The 13,817-nt window shown below is 31.2% G+C and overlaps 1 long non-coding RNA gene across 1 annotated transcript; it reads left to right on the top strand.

Annotated features, from left to right (window-relative positions):
• Nucleotides 1-1,415: 1,415 nt before the first annotated feature.
• LOC135621981 (uncharacterized) lies at nt 1,416-13,592 on the top strand. Its single transcript, XR_010490985.1, has 5 exons — nt 1,416-1,545; nt 9,855-10,098; nt 12,179-12,592; nt 12,739-12,971; nt 13,095-13,592. It is a non-coding gene; the product is annotated as an uncharacterized LOC135621981 (long non-coding RNA).
• The last annotated feature ends 225 nt before the right edge of the window (nt 13,593-13,817 follow it).

Raw genomic sequence — 13,817 nt, 5'->3', positions numbered from 1 at the left:
GTAGCGTTTGTGTGGATTTAGTGCACCATGTTTGTATACACGTACGTACGAAGTATTTATACACTACATGGCAGACACCAAAGGCGAGGAGCGCGTGGGTGGGGAGCCTTTTTTGCCACGGTCGTACTACGAGGCGGGCCCACCGCGGCTGCGGCGTCGCAGAGCCCGAGCCAGGTACTCCGACGGCGCACGCACGACTCTTACGCGCCGCGTGCGGGGCCCCAGACTTGGCACATTCATCGCGCCTTGTCACTGTTTGTTTTGGTTGCCAAGAAATGTTTTGTCGTGCCATACTTTTTTCTGTTTCTGAAAACAAACATTTATTATTATTTTAAGTGCAAAAGGCCAATTAGCTGCATTCCAAAAAAATTTTAATATCATTGATTTTGGACCGGAAAAATTAGGGATTAATCGTCATCCTCTCTTATAAGGTGTTATAGTTTAATAGAAAAAAGGTTGTAATAATGAAATTTTTTTAAGCCTCAAATTCTGTATTAATAAAAATTATTCCTAGTGTCTCTTTTGCATGCCATCTTACAACAACCCAAGATCACATTCTTACGACAAGTGGATAAAGTGTCTTTGCCATTAGTTTATCTCTGCAGGAGATGAAACGTTCTTTGTCTTTGCAGAAAACTAAGACAAACCTCTCATGATGTCTGGATAAGCTCTTAGTGCAGCGCCAGTTTTCCATGGTATGTAACATCGTACAAGCTCCACAGTGACATGTTTGGAATGCATTGTAGCTCAACAGTGACCGTCAACTCTCGCTGACATCAGCTTTGAGGATATCACTTCTACACAAGTGTTTGGTCAGCTGCCTCGAGCAATTTACTTTGACTCGTACCAATAATTCTACGTCAAATTAATTTGTATTAATTCTAGATGTAATTTTTCATGTTTTTCTCATTTATGCTGCATATCTAAACGAAATTAAATATAAAACAAATGTAAAAGGAAAGATAGAAACACGGTGTGACAGAAGGACGGTGGGGTCCTGAGCTCAGTGACCCACACCATGCCCTCTTACAGTAAGGATGGGACGCACAACAGGGATGATGTGGTCTCGGGTTCAACGGACCCACGCCATACCCTCTTGCGGGTAAGGATGGGACCCAACACGAGGACGCTGGGTCTCCCAGTTGAAAAGACTGAAATGAACCTCCGTTGAAAGTGTTTCCGTTGGAGTTCTAGCGATGAACACTGACGGCCGTCGCGGATGCCGGGAGGGGGCGGCGCGGTGGCTGGAGCATCGTTATGTGGATCCCGTGCCTCATCCGTAGCGGAAACCAGGCCATCGTCTTCGCCGACTTCATCTTCGCCTCTCCCAGTTGAAAAGACTGAAATGACCCTCCGTTGAAAGTGTTTCCGTTGGAGTTCAAGCGATGAACACTGACGGCCGTCGCGGTTGCCGGGAGGGGGGCGGCGCGGTGGCTGGAGCATCGCTATGTGGATCCCGTGCCTCATCCGTAGCGGAAACCAGGCCATCGTCTTCGCCGACATCATCTTCGCCTCTTGGCGTCGCGCCAACAACCACGTCGACTGGTACGCTGTACTCAAACTCGATCTCTCTTCCTCCGCCGGCCGCCACCCACGTTGAGGAAGAATGTCATGCTGTCAAAAACCAAGTCGACGGGTTGTTAGGAAGCCAAGGCAAGTCGATTGGTGATCAATAACAATTCCGGGGCTGGAAGCTGTAAGTAGGTAAAGAGGTAGTTTCAAATGTCGAACTAGACTGGTAATGAGATATTGGAAATGAGTCCTTTGATGTGGATCAAATTTACTCTCGTCAAAGTGTTAAAAGATACAGATGTGAAAGAAAGAGAGTAATCTGCAATCATTTCTCAAATAGTAATAATAGGATGTTATTAACCAATACCAAACGAAATAAAAGAAGAAAAATTAAAAATTAAAAGAAAAAAATTATATTGAACTACAAATAATATTTATAAGATCTTAAATACTCTTTAACTTAGAGCTCTAAATAAATTTATACACATAAATGTCATTTATTTATAGGTATATAATAATAATTTAAATCAAGATATTATTATCTTTAAAATTTTATCTAATTTATTTATTTAAAAGATAAAAGATAAAAATTTTAGAATCCTCCGAAAGGTAATACTTTAAATCTTAATGCTATGATAGATTTTTTAGAATTTTTTGCATGGGTTAGCATCATAGATGTTTGATCCTGAACTCATCGATGGATAAAACTCTAATCATTAAAATTTATCATTGTCTCGTTTACTTCTGTTTTAGTTGATAATGTTATATTAGATGGTTCTATCTAATTAAATAAGATATATTATAAAAATAATTGGATTCTAATTACGATTATCGACTAATAAAAAAAAAGTTCAATCATGGTAGGATTCCTCATGAGATTGATGAAAGGGACTCTCTTAATTATTTATTCTATACCCTCTACAAATCAGCATCACTATAGCTTTTGGATCCGATGATTATACACTTGTAAATCAAATAAATGCTTTTTGAATGGCATCGAAAGGCACATATTGTAAATTTAGATATATTATTATTTAATTTTAAATTTTGGTATTAAAATTTTTCGTATAACAGAAGTATAAGGATGATCTTTATACTTGCAATTGATATCAGAGTCATATTTATGAAATCAAATACTTTAGATCTATTTGTTAACTCTTTTTGCTAGCGTATGATGTATAAACGATTCATCTATAGTGGCAATATGTTTTTTTCTATCCAATTTATCTTATCGCCTACTTGCGAGCGATGTGAGATTCCTCGTGCTTGATCGATGGACCACTGTTAATAGCTTGCTATCAACAATAGTATTATTGAGGGCAACGACCTTCGGTGGTTATCAACCTAATTGCATGCAATTGTTGCATACCCAATACAAGCACTATGGGGTGAGATAGCCCTACGGTAGTTGCGCAGCATTATTGTGTGCAACAGTTGTAGTAGCACCATTGCACGTGGTGGTTGCATCGTGTAGTGTCACTATGTACAATGACTACACAGCGTTGCTACATGCGGTAACTGTGCTTGCTAGCCACGGTCGATATTAACTGGATGCTAAAGGCCATGGTTTCCAATGGCTACGCAGCAAGATATGCAAGTATAGTTGCGCGCCGCGACGATCGTGGAGGGTACTAATCAGTGCATGTGCACAGCCACGCGATTGACGATGCACTGCAAAGGCATTCCACCTATGAGGAATGCGGCAACAAACCGGAACAACCGACAAGGTTGTCGATTGATCGTCTGAGGTTATCGGCCGACCGTGTGACAACAACCGCCCCACCACAGGCGATGGGCTGCACGTAATCTATGGATGATGGGCGGTGCATGCACGACAATTGTTGACTCACGCGTGTGGCCATGGTGGAATGCGCGGCGACGACAACGATTGTAAGGGTGGTTGGCATTATGGTTTCTTATAAAATTATATTTTTACCCTTGTAAATTTATTTAATTCTAATTTATATCCTTTTGATAATTTTATCCTTCATAAATCAAAAGTTTTCTTTATATATCCTAAGTAAAAACTATAGTTTTACTTTTTAGAAATTAAATTTTTTTAACTCATGGCTTCAATTATAGAATTGATTAATTTATTTTATTTTAATTAAATATTTTGATCTGACTTGATCATTATTGTATTTTAATTACTTAACTATATTTAGATTCGATCAATTAAGTTTTGATTGAATTAGGAGAGAAGTCAAATTTAAAATATTTTTTTTATTTTTATCTGCTTTAATCTTAATGAGTTAATCAAGCAAATGGTCTACGTAAATTTATAAGCCCAATTTGGGTAGCCTAATTTTGAGTCTACCTAATTAAATATGGTTGATTGGTATAAGGGTTTCATACGAAATTTTAAAAAAATATATAATAATTTTTATTTATAGTTTTCTCATATATCATATTGATACAATTTACATGTGATAATTAAAAAATCTAATTATTATTCTTAGATATTTGTTTGATTATTCACATAAAAGTATGATTTATGCTTTATCATAATTATAGTTATCATATGAGTTTTCATTTATACTGATTAATGTTAAAATATTATTATGATTATTATTATTGAATTATTTCGACATAAATTAGATTAAAAAACTAGTAAATATTATTTATAACTTGTATCCCTAAGTTTTATTTGATTAGTAGCTGTGAAAGTGGTCTAGAATAGTAAACTTATGAGATGTGAATTAAAATAAAAGTTTTATCATTTATCAAATATTTTATATTATTATATTAGTCTTGTAGTCACCAAAGTGGTCTAGACCAATAACTTATAAAATTATATTAAAAAATTAATTATAAATAATATTTAAAAAAAATAAAATTTATAATGACACATATAATTAGAAAATTTAGATAACCATAAAGGATAATTTATTTTGAATAATCATGTGATGAGATAGGATGATACTATTTTAGATATCATTATTATTTATTATTATATATCTAAAGGTAATAAAACTATTTTATGAGAATGGTATCAATCCTCCATAAATATTTTTATATGAATACTACATATATCAATATTTCATCCAAAGATAAAATAAAGACAATATCAATAGTTCAATACTTATTGAAAAACTCAAAGTAGTAATATTATTTTTTTTTATAGTGGTGCTTCCTTCATTATATTATGATAAATATTCTTATAATTTTTGGATTAAATTATTATAAATGACTTCAGCATATGTAATTTACACTAGGTGTGTTAGACCTTGATCAGTTGAAAAAACCACAGACTTAACTATCGAAAGTTCTATGAAATGAATAATTGAGATAACTGATCAAAAAATATCTAAAAGACTTAGTTTTATGATAATTACTAATAATATTCAGACTTCATTATAATTTATAATTAGTGTACTAAAATATTTTAAAAATTAATTTAAACTTAAGATAAGTCATTAACTGATACCTTAATAAAAAAACTAACTAAAATTCAGAAGGATAGTATTTGAGAAACTCAAGATTATATCCTTAATATGGTTGATAAAATTATAAGGTCAAGAACATTGACCATAAATATAGTTGAATTCTTTCTCATATAATTTATTTTTAATTCTATTTCTTTTTAGTTTCGCTCATTTAAAATTCATCACGATAAAATTAAGGATAAATAAAACTTAAATGAGTTTACTAGTATATGTGTTTGGAAAAAATTAAGATTAAAGTAGAAAAGACTGTAATATTTGAAGTGCTACTTAACAAGTAAGTAACAATAAAAAATAATTAAAATATAAATCACTTGAGTTTATAAATACTAAATATACTTATAAAAAAAAACTTCATAGTAAAGTGCTTCTATGGCAAGGAAGGTCATGTGAAGAAGGGCTATAGAGTTTGGTTCCAAAGAGAAAAATATAAATTTGATCTTTGTATATTTCAAATCAAATATTACAGAAGTTATTTTTTAATACTTGATAGATTGATTCTAATACTTCAACATATGTTATCAATAAAAGAGATTTAATTTATCATGGAAACCAAAAGAAAATGAAACGTTGTACTAATAATTTAATAACTATCTTTGTAGCTTCAGAATGTTTCAGTTTATGTTCCTACCTATTCTAGATATACCAAGAGAGATGTATGGTCTAATAAGGTTACTATGAAATATTTACTCATAGGTAGGGTAAGCTCTTCTATTTTGCATGGTTTCTCTTTGCTATATGGTTCATCGGGGATTTTCAAGAAATAGTGAATGGTCTTATCAATACATAAATGTATTACTCCTCAAGAATTTCATCATCATTATAAGAAATTATCTTTAAGTGAAACTGATAGTAATTGAAATTTATCACTTACGTTTAGAAATGATTCATTTGATGGATCTTGAGGATGTATATTATGTTCTTATAATTCTAGAAATTTAAGTTCATTATTTGAAATTATCAGGATATATATTTTTTATGGTTGTAAACTCAATAAAAGTTAAAATTTTGAATTCTATATAATAGTTTATACAAAATTAATGTGAATCTTAAATTTATAATGATCATCTAATCAAATATTGGAATAAAACTTGGTTTCATGAGCTCTTTAAGATTATATATACTTATACCTATGGGTCACTTCATGTTTCCTATTTCAGTGGAGAAAGATATTTTATCACCTTTAAAAATTATCTATTAAAATATGACTATCTAAGGTCTCAAGCTGTCGACACCTTTAAGTATACATAAATAAAGTCGAGAAATAATTAGATAGAAAAGTTAAAAATTATTAGATCTAACATGGGTGATAAATTTTATTAGATTTCTAAAAAAATTAGGATATTTATGCTCGATATGTTTTATCAAATGTGTCACGGTAGAATAAGATTACTGAAAGACGAAATTATACTATTATGGGAGCTTGATAAGTTATTCTTTTATACTAGAAATAATGTGAGGAGAAGCTTAAGGACATTTATGTATATCTTAAATAAGATTCCTAATAAGTCAATTATATCAACTTTTTTGAGTTATGGAATGGTAGAAAACTCAACTTGAGATATTTACATATTTATGATTATTTTGAGAGATAATGATTTTCGAATTCACATGAAAAGAAATTAGATTCAATGACTATTTATAGATATTTTATTAGTTATCTAGAAAAAATAAAAGGGTATAGATTTTATTACTCTAATTATAATACGATGATAGTTGAATATGATAATGTAAGATACCTAAAAAATAACAAATTAGTGGGAGCAAAAAATCTCAAAAAGATTAATTTTTGACATAGAGGAGATAAATGTTGATACTCCTTTATCATTTTATATTCAAGATATTATTGTTCCTCAAATCACTAAATGATTTGATAAAGGTGAACAATAAACTCCCACGTAATATTGATATCGTTGTTAATAAACTTATAAAATAATCACAATCTATAGTCTTAAAAATATCTCAAAGGTAAAGAAGACATCATTTCTAATTATTATGTGATTTATCTATAAGAATTAGATTATGATATAGAAATCAAAATGATCCCTCATTATTTTCACAAGTCATGAAAAATAATGATTCAAAAAAATAAAATAATACAATAAAAGAAGAGTTAAAATTAATGGGCTAAAATGGTATTTGAGAACTCGTTGAATTAACTAATAACTATAAAAGAGTCTATTACATAAACATGACTCAAAGGACAATATCAAATGATATAACAACTAGACTTATGATCAAAAATTTTACTCATAAAGAATGCATCAACCATAATAAGATAATTTATTTAATTTTTTAAATAAATTCGTTAAGAATCATCATGATATTAATGATTTATTATAATTTTGAGTTACATCATTTGAATGTGAAAATAAGTTTTCTAAATGAGGATCTAGATTTATATGGGATAACCTAAATAATTCATAAAAAAATAAAATAAATATAAAATTTGATATATAAATTTAAAATATCCATTTATGACCTTAAACAAGCCTTTAGATAATAGTATATAAAATTTCTTGATATCATTACTCTCTTTAGATTTAAGAAAAATAATGTTAATCAACATCTATATTTAAAGATCAGTAAAAGTAAGTTTATTATATTAGTCTTATATATGAATAATATTTTATTTGTTAGTCATGATCTTGGTTTATTGTATTGAACTAAGAAATTTCTCAACAAGAATTTTAAGATGATTGATATGAATGATATTTTATATTATTAATATTAAGATATTCAAGGATAAATATTAAGAATTGTTAGGACTATTAGAAAAGATATATTAACCAAGTTTTGGAAATGTTTAATATACAACTTTGTTCAGCAAATGATAAAAGTAAAATTTTAGTTAAAACAAATATTTTTAAAATTACTTAAAAAAATCAAATAAAAAAATTATTTTTATATATGCATAGTTGGAAGTTTATTATATGCTTAAGCCTATGCTACATTAGATATCAATTTTATAATTAAAATATTAGATAGATATTAAAATTACCTAGGAATGAAAAAACTAAAAAATATAAAAGAAAGTAATAAGATATTTGGAAGGGACGAATGATTATATGCTCACATATATATAATTAATTCAACTTGAAATGATGATATTTTTTAGGTGTTGAATCTGTAAATTATCTAGATAACAGAAAGTCCATTATATATATATATATATATATATCAAATCGAGAGATAATTTATAGAGAAAATTATAAAATAATTTATTATTATATTATTAATAAAAGAAGTTGATTTTATGATATGCTTTGAGACCACTAATCAAGTTTTATAATTGTAAAATTTTATCTCAAGACTTGATGTGGTTAGACTTAATTATTAAGTCGCTAAGGATACTTTATGATATATCATAATAGTTTTCTTTTCTAAGAATTGTAAGTATTATTGTAGCTCTATGCATTATAGTATAAAGTACTTGATAGTTAAAAACAAAGAGTTCAAAAATAATTAATGTCAATTAAGGACTTGAGTTCTACTATATTGATCGTTGATTCGTTCACTTAGGACTTACAATTTAAAGTGTTTGAAAGAATATGTTCTTGCAATTAGGTTTATAAGCAACCCATAAAAGATATGGTGATACATGAGTGGACATTATAATTTATATTCTTATTTACGTAACTAAAGTTATTTGTTTCTACTATCATATTCACATTTATATATGTACATATTATGGTTAAATATGCTAATAGGATTATTTTGATAAGATAAATTATATGGGTTATTTTAGACTATATTAGAAAGAGCCAATAGTGTTATAGTACATAGAAGGAAGTATGACATTGATGATATGCAATTACTATGACTCGTATTGATAGTCGAACTTAATGTGATATTATGTTTATTGGATTTATTGGTCTGTTTTATAAAATTTATATACACGTATAATTAGGTAAGACATATTATGAATATAATTGAATTGTTATCGGCAATAGAAAAGAAGTCCAATTATAGTAGGATACCTCAAGAGATAACCTTGATGAGAGGGACTCTCCTAATTACTTATATTAAATGATCTACTCTCGCCTATAGATAGACAAGACCTACTAAAGACTAAAAATACAATACATGGATATGTGGATACATAGAGGAGACGGAGATAAGAAGAGAGAAGAAGGCGAATCTAGTTCTCCTTACAAATTAGCATTGCTATATCTTTCGGATCTAATGACGGTGCACCGTAGAACAGATAAAAGCTTCATAAATGACATTGTAAGGTACACGTCGTAAGTTTGATCTATTGTTATATGATTTCAGAATTTTAACATTAAATTTTTTTATATAATAATGACATCATGGTGATTTTTATGCTCACAGATAAATCTAGCATCAAATCCAAAGTTTGGTTAGTAACCTGTGTTGTAGGAACAGATTAATACTTGTCTAAAATGTCACTGGACATCATTTAAATTTTAGATCTTTCTGCATATATGCATTTTGATATATTTTACTCTCTTTTTGCTTTCTTATTAGAGGCATCTGATTAAATATGCTGATTTAGCTCTGCTGCAGTGTATATCTTTGTCAGAATAAGCAAAATTGTTTTAACTATAAAGCATTCAGCTTGTCTGCCACTCATGATTATTGAACAATCTCCTTTTCTGGATGTTAATGTTAGCTATAAGCAATAATAAGATTGTTGTTTTGTCTTGTTACTTTACCTACACAAACATGCAGGGGATGAGATTGATCTGTTTTTCAGTTTGCTGCTACATTTATTTTTTTTCGACTTATTATATACTTGCTGGATCATGTTGCATCAGTTGCCATTAAAATTTTTGGTATTTCACCAGTTAGCAATATTAAATTGTGGGTGCTGTTTTAGGAGCTTGTCTTCTCTTTGTTCAACTGAATTTTAATTTATTTGTATATGTTTATTAGTGTAGTTGTCCAAAGACTAGATGAATGTACACCGAGGATGGAAATACTGATGCATCATAATCTATACACTGATGATCAATTGCTGATGTAGAATGGAGTGAGAAAGTCAAGTTTTATCATATTGATGGTTGACTTCAATGAGACATTGTTGAAGCTTCTTTCTATGCGAGCTTGCCTCCTAGTCAGGCTTTTTTGAGCTGTATCTTCTCTATGGAATGTGGGCTTTTCTAGACCACATCAATGAGTAAGTACTAGCAGCACAGTGAAGTGTTACTATTATTTTGCCAAGCCAAATAGAAAATGAGAGAAATATTTTCTTTTTAACAGCAGAATTAGGTGAATTGCTGTAAAAAAAACGAAAATGATCTCACATGAATGAGTGTCTCAGAATTCAGATTCAAAAAAATACAGCAGGAAAGACAGCAGTCTTCTATCTGAGAGAATGATATAAGGCCAGAAAATTGTTGGAACAGAAGATAGAAAGCTCACAGAAAGAATGTCAACTACTTTGTGAACACCCTAATGCATTTCATAAACTTTCTTTAAGTGAATCGAGGGTAGAAGTAAATATAATCGATGGATCTTATGGTCTTAATTAAGTTCTAAAGGAATGCATATAAGTATCCTTTGACTGATATCCACAGATCACTTATCTCTTGCATCGAGTTATTCGCCCCTAACATTTGATATAATGTCCTTAGCAAATATATCCTGGATAGAAGAAATTTTATTCACTTTCAATTCATCTTAGTGCTTACACTAACAGATAAAATATAAATTCAAAGGGACATCATCAGTAAAATCCTGTTCATCAATCAAATTTTCAGGTAACAGAGATGGAGGCCTTAAGGTTGATTTTTCTGTGTTTTAGTTATCATGTCTGTCTATTTGAGGTCCCATGTGTTTGGCTTCCTGCCAGTCCATATCTGAGAATCTTTAAATCATTATTTTGATAAAATCCCTATCTTATTAATCAGCTCAAGTGTTTCAAGGAATTAGCAGTTGTTCAAATATAAAACTTTAGTGTCAACGGTGACTGTGGAACCAAATATTTTATTAGCTCAATATTTTTTCATCATTAAATTCACTGATATCTTTAGGCATGAGGCAGATTCCTTTAGTGTCAACAGTGACTGTGGAACCAAATATTTTATTGTCAACAGTGACTGTGGAACCAAATATTTTATTGTCAACAGTGATTGTGGAACCAAATTTAGAGTGTCAACAGTGACTGTGGACTACTTTGTGAATACCCTAATTCATTTCATAAACTTTCTTTAAGTGAATCGAGAGTAGAAGTAAATATAGTCGATGGATCTTATGGTCTTAATTAAGTGCTAAAGGAATGCATATAAGTATTCTTTGACTGATATCCATAGATCGCTTATCTTTTGCGTCGAGTTATTCGCTCCTAACATTTGATATAATGTACTTAGCAAATATATCTTGGATCGAAGAAATTTTATTCACTTTCAATTCATCTTAGTGCTTACACTGACAGATAAAATATGAATTTACAGGGACATCATCAGTAAAATCCCGTTCATCAATTAAATTTTCTGGTTGATTCTCCTGTGTTTTAGTTATCATGTTTGTCTATTTGAGGTTCCATGTGTTTGGCTTCCTGCCAGTCCATATCAGAGAATCTTTAGATCATTATTTTGATAAAATCCCTATCTTATTAATCAGCTCAAGTGTTTAAAGGAATTGACAGTTGTTCAAATATAAAAATTTAGAGTGGAACCAAATATTTTATTGGCTCAATATTTTTCATCATTAAATTCACTAATATCTTTTGGCATGAGGCAGATTCCTCAGATGCAAGGCATTCAACTTTTCTTTTCTGCATTGGCATAATTAGTCATCTCATACTGCAATTGAACATTTTTCTCTTAGATGATGTTGAGGCAGCTCCTATGTCTAACCTGATATACTCTTGAACCTTAGGAATTCATTATATTTTCTTGTTATGGGTATTAGATCATCTTCATAAAAATAATCTCTTCCTCGAATTGCTCGATGGGGACTTATACATGAATACCGTATAAATTTCCTAGTCACCGATATAGGAATTAAATTTCTCTCTGTTTAAATAATAGCAAAAGATGATCTGCATTTTCTTCAGAAGGTTTAGATGATGACCCTTAAAGCTCAATGATTCCATGTACTGTTCCACAGAAAGACATATGTGTAAATTATTCTGTTGGATAGGTGCATTTAGTTAAAACTCTGGATCATTGTTGCATTAGATATTTATATTATTTTCTTCTACATCTTGCTTGCTCTGTAACCTCAGTAAAATCCTAAATTTTTTTCTCATGCAGGTTGTCTTGCTGAATATTTTTAGGCTCTCCAAAGCTGGAGTAGAGCCATGATTAGGAGGGCCACAAGAGGTATAGATTTGACTGTAAGGGTAAGAGGGTATGAGACAATGTTTTACAACATAACCATGAAGTTTACATCTGTCTTACTGGTAAAAGTTGGTTTCTCTTACAAAAAGATGCAGCAGAAACAGATATTACTTGATGTTTATTGTTGCCTAAGCAGCCAAAGATGAGTATTATGCTGATTTGTAGATGGAGACTATGATGTTAGTCTGGTCAAATATGGATTTGATTTCTCTTCCAATAGCATATATAATGTTTATTTTTGCAGTATAACATATACAAGTGATGCTTCAAGTTTTCCAAGAGTCAGGATGGATCCACTCTTTGAGAAGATAAAGTGGAAGCAAAAAGGTAAAGTTCTGAGTGATATAATTCCATTGGATCATCTTGCTTCTTTTTATCCCTAGAAAGGCTTTCCTTCATATAATATCAGTTTCTTTGATGCTTCAAACATTACAACTCTCTAGGTCTGATCTTCTTCTTTTTTTCTCTTAAAGGTGCTTTGCCACAAAACCAAAATGAACTTACCTTCTCTTGCTTCTCTGACCAATTCATAGCAAAGCAGAAAAGCTGCATTTATAGGGTTATCATCAGAGACCATGTTTTGACAGTTGCTGACATTTGATTGGCTGGCTCCTTGGTGATCCAAGCCAGGATTTTTCCATCCCCTCTTCTGTGCTGTACTGATGAGGAATTAAATTGTAATTAGGACAAGCATGAATGGAATGGAGTGAGTGAATGATGATTATTTTATTTCTTTCATCTTAACATCAGTCGAGCATCTGTAGAGATAGAGAACTTCCTTTTTATGGACATGTATGCATGACTCTTTTATCTTACTAGTTTCTGTCAGACCATCTGCAGCTCCATTAGCGCAGGGGGGGAGAAGACTCAGAGGACCAAAACGGATCAAGAAATGGACATGGATGCGACTGTGGCTCATCATTCTCATCGATTCGAGGAACAGCTTTGGTGTTGGTCCCCGGGATCAGAAGTTGTTGCTGCATGTAACCCCAGGAAGAGACAAAAAGTGGCATTCAAAGCCCTCTCTGGGTATGTCATGGACGAATGGTCACCTTGGACTCTACGTTTGGTCCAAGAGAATACTATATCGGCGTTCGACTTTGAATTCCTTCCGACTATTGGCACCATCAACTTTTCGGAGCACATCCAACCTCTACTCCATCCACTGCTCAAACCCTTTCAAAAGTAGCTGCGATCAAGTATGTTTTCTGGTGATCAGTCCTTCCTTTTGTCTTCACTAAATCTCCCTCTCCGTCATGCTATTGAACTGTTGGCTAAGATTCATGACGTAAAATATATATGTATGTATATTGGTGATGAACTCTTCTGTTACCTATTTTTTTGTGACCAAAGTTTTGATCTTTCATATCGTAAGGGAATAATCTTATTATGGGATCAAAATTGTATGCTAGAAATGTTTCAATATCAAGGAGGTGTTGTCATGTATGATGAGCGCAGGACAGTTCAAATATCTCATAGTTATATTTCACTTAAGTTTCCTTTTTTATGTGTTTAAAGTACTTCCTACCAAAAACATCCCACTTAAAATGTA

The sequence above is a fragment of the Musa acuminata genome, chromosome BXJ2-9, assembly GCF_036884655.1.
Source record: "Musa acuminata AAA Group cultivar baxijiao chromosome BXJ2-9, Cavendish_Baxijiao_AAA, whole genome shotgun sequence".
NCBI classification, from domain to species: domain Eukaryota; kingdom Viridiplantae; phylum Streptophyta; class Magnoliopsida; order Zingiberales; family Musaceae; genus Musa; species Musa acuminata.
Note: the sequence above shows the minus strand (reverse complement) of the source record. Positions and strands in the feature narration are given on the sequence as shown.